The sequence below is a fragment of the Dromaius novaehollandiae genome, chromosome 1 (genome assembly GCF_036370855.1).
Source record: "Dromaius novaehollandiae isolate bDroNov1 chromosome 1, bDroNov1.hap1, whole genome shotgun sequence".
In the NCBI taxonomy this organism is placed as follows: Eukaryota; Metazoa; Chordata; class Aves; order Casuariiformes; family Dromaiidae; genus Dromaius; species Dromaius novaehollandiae.
In genome coordinates, this window is record NC_088098.1 from 93,354,424 (window position 1) to 93,358,226 (window position 3,803).

General features: G+C 37.3%; 1 protein-coding gene across 16 annotated transcripts in view; it reads left to right on the forward strand.

Moving 5' to 3' along the window:
- Positions 1-3,803, forward strand: part of ZBTB20 (zinc finger and BTB domain containing 20) — a 518,459-nt gene that overhangs the window by 486,631 nt on the left and 28,025 nt on the right. The window lies entirely within an intron of this gene.

Below are 3,803 nucleotides of genomic sequence, written 5' to 3' on the forward strand. Positions count from 1 at the left end.
GCAGTGGCTTTGTTAACATCAAATCTTGAAATAAATTTTGCATTTGTGATATATGGAGTAGAACCTGGAGAAATTGCCTAAGGTATGGGAGAAATGTAAGTCATGCATGCCTCCCTATTGTATCAAATAGATTTCACTTTCGTGTGTGTATATAAACTTTTAACTTCTATTTATGTATAAGTATCACTTAAATGACAAATTTCTCTAGAAATATCTAAGACAGACACATACATGTACATATGCGTATATAAAAAGTCCAGTTCTCAGGACTGATACAAAATATATAATTGCAATAATCAAGGATCCTGAATCCCAAGATTACTGTTTGTGTAAGTTCTCCATCTTTCTGTTGTGGATGAGTAACTAAAATAATATGTAGATTGTGCTGTGTCATTCAGAAAAATATCCCTATAAAATCACAGTCAAATATATTTGCCTTCGTCCTTATTCATAAAGCTGGAAAGGCGTTTTTACATATAACTTCACTGAGATTAGGTGCTTCTCCCCCTTCTCTCCCCAGTTGTGCACTATGTTTGGAATTTGAAGTCAGATGAAGAATAATACTGAAAGACCTGTCCTAAAATATTCCTAGCTACTAATCGTACATTCAACCGAGGCAATTGATAGATGTCTGTAATCATGAATTAATATTTTGTGTGGGTCTGAGAATGCCAAAAATAATGAGCTTCTAATGGGAAGGAGACAATTGGATAGATAAATGACTTATGATTTCATTTATGAACTAATTGGCTCCTAGAATGTCCTGGAAAATAATAGCACTTTAGCCAACAGAGGACAGGGCTCCAAAAAACCCTCCTGAAAACAGCCTTTAAATGTACAGCCTCAGCAGAAGCGTATCTACTACCTTGTCCAGTGCTGGGCAGGGTCATTGGGGAGACCTGTGAGAGGAGACAGCTGTGCCCACTGTCAGGGTGGCTAGTGAAATGTCTTTGCTCAGCCCTGTGAGAAGAAGCCAGGCAAAATGACTCTGGAAAGGATCCACGGAAAAAGTGGAAGATTCGAGAGATAAAAGTGTTTGAATTAGTCTTGTTGCCTGGAATGGCTCACAAGAAAAGCCGCAGAAGAGTCTAAAACTTCAAGTAGGATCCAACAACCTAAAGGCCTCCAAATCTCTGCCTGTTTTTCATGCTTTCAAAAACTTTGATCTAGCTTTTTATGCAAGAAAAGCAGTGCAATGTAGGCACATATCTACCACCCCTTATTCTCTCACATAGATACAAACATAGTAGAGGTGGATATTTTGCTGTTTCCTCCAGACTGGCTTTAGAACACATGCAGTGTCTCTGCACCTTGTAGGTCATCATTGCCTTCTTCATCATTGCCCTCATATCATACTATGATTAATATGCAATAGCTGTTCCATATTGTTGTCTAAAAAGAGCCAAGTATGAAATACAGAACCAGAAGGAGGAATGTACACACCTAATTCACTGAGCAATGCTTTCTCTGACTTCAGGATGAAGAATCAGGAGAATAAAGAATCCACAGTGGGAAAAGGCAACACAGTGTTCACTTAAGAAGCATAATAAATTGGCATTCAAAAAAGAAAACCTAAAATGTTGTGAGATTCTTAAGAGAGAAGAATTCCTAGTAAGGTTTTGAAGTTAAGGCTAGAATGCCAGAACCCACCGTATATTTGAAATACGCATAGACAAAAATTAGAGTGCTTTTATAGCATAGTCTTAACAGGGTCTAGAGCAGAGGTCTTATTACAGACTCAGAGATATATTGCCTAAGGCAAAAAGGAACAAGGTAAATATAATCAGTCTCTCATACATTAATCTGGCATGACTAGAGCTAACACAATATTATTTTCCACATAATATGCACATGTCCAGTGTATTGGCCTGTCTGCACTCAGCACACTACTGTTGTTGGCACAGCAGAGAAAGTAAGGGTTTGTGTTTTGTTTTGTTTTGGTTCTTGTTTTTTTTGGACCAACCAAGTGTCTTTCACCAAGTAGGGACAAATTTGTCATTGGTGCAAGGAGGAACAGCCTGTGAATTTCATTCACAGATGTTACCATCATGTCTGCAAACTGTGAAATAGTCAGAGAGAGAAACAAAGACTCAGAGGAGATAAAAATGTAGGTCCTTCCCATCCAATCCATATTAATTATCTTCTCTTAAAATTGAATATAAGTAGCATATTGTAATCTTGCTCTACAAAGAGTAAATGATATATTGTCATAGGTAAGTGATGGTTCCTGAAGATTGACTCTTTAGGGCTTAAAATAGTCCCAAATAGATTGTGAAAAGAAGCAAGCAGGACGTCTGTGGAAGTGAAGAATCTCCGCTAGACAGGAAATTGCAGAATGACCAAAGGAAAGCCATTTTTCAGTCAGTGAAATAGAGAATTCTTCTGATTGATTCAGAGCTAAGGTACCATCTCTCTCCATGACAAGTTTGGTGATGATGAATTGCCACACCTGAAATATACCACAAGTAATGTAGGAAACAAAAGGCAGATTTTGATGGGGCATTCAGGGACTTGGCTATGTTATTGATATGGCTACGTATCATGAAAATGTTTCTTCATCCTGTGAAATATGAGGCTATGGCATTGTCTCACAAAAGAAATCTCAGCATGAGGAACAATTAAGAGAAGTCTGGACAAACCAGTCATATGTAATGGGCTAAATATTTTCTTCATTGCGTCCTCATAGTCATTGGTTTGTCTGGATGGGGTCAGAGTTCACTTATGCAAGTTGCTGCTGTGTTACAATGGCCCTGGGTAGGAAAGGCAATGTGGTAGATGATGTAAGTATTTTTTCTCTCTGATTTAACTGATTAGGTATTTTATTTAATGGGCAGTCACAGCATTTAAGTTCCATGTCAGTTATACTGGAAGTATATCTGTTGGGTTGCCATTTCCATTGTGCTGGCTGGCCTAAGACGTTTTATGTGTTGAAGCACCCTTTTAATTACTATTATTATATATATATATATAAAATAATATATATTATATACTATATTTACTATACTTACTATACTATACTAAACTATACTACTATTATATACTGTACTTACTTTATTATAATATAATATAAATTATAATATAATACTATATATATTACTATACATGGTTCAGCTACCAGATTTGACCAGAAAAAGGGTCAACAAGCGTAAACCTTTTATAAGGAGCAGAATTCCTTTGCATTCCTCTAGCATTTCTCTTCTGAGAAATTTAAAGCAATGTGACAAAAAAGAGTGCATTAAGGATCAGCTATCTGTGAAAGGCAGGTAGATCACTAGCTTTGTCCATATTTTTATTGCGTACAAGTAGAGAGATGGAGGCATTTAAAGGTAAAATGACTTAAGTAAGACCTTCTAGAAATGAGGACAAGAAAGGGACACCAGGCTTCTCCCTCAGCCTCTGGGACAGCAGAGGCCGTGTTGTTGAAGCATGGGGCAGAAGTCAGGACCTTCTAATTCTAGTCCTGTCTTTGCCACTGCTTACCATGTGAACTTGAACAAATCATCTGAGCCGCTTTTTACGGTTTGTAAATAGGGAATACCTACAGCCTCCTTTGAAAAGCATTGTGAAACCTCTAGTCGCAAAATATTTTTTCTATTGAAAGCACAGTTATTAACGCAATTATTCTTTCTTAGCCAGAGCATCCCTCCAGAGATCCCAGTCAGTCTTAACCATTAGTTTATTGCAGAGAGTCATACAGAGGTGGTTTAATTTTATTATCTTTTTTTTTGTCTGTTTCTCTCTCTCTCTCTCTCTCTCTCTCTCTCTCTCTCTTTCTCTCTCTTTCTGTCTTTGGTAATGGGCAG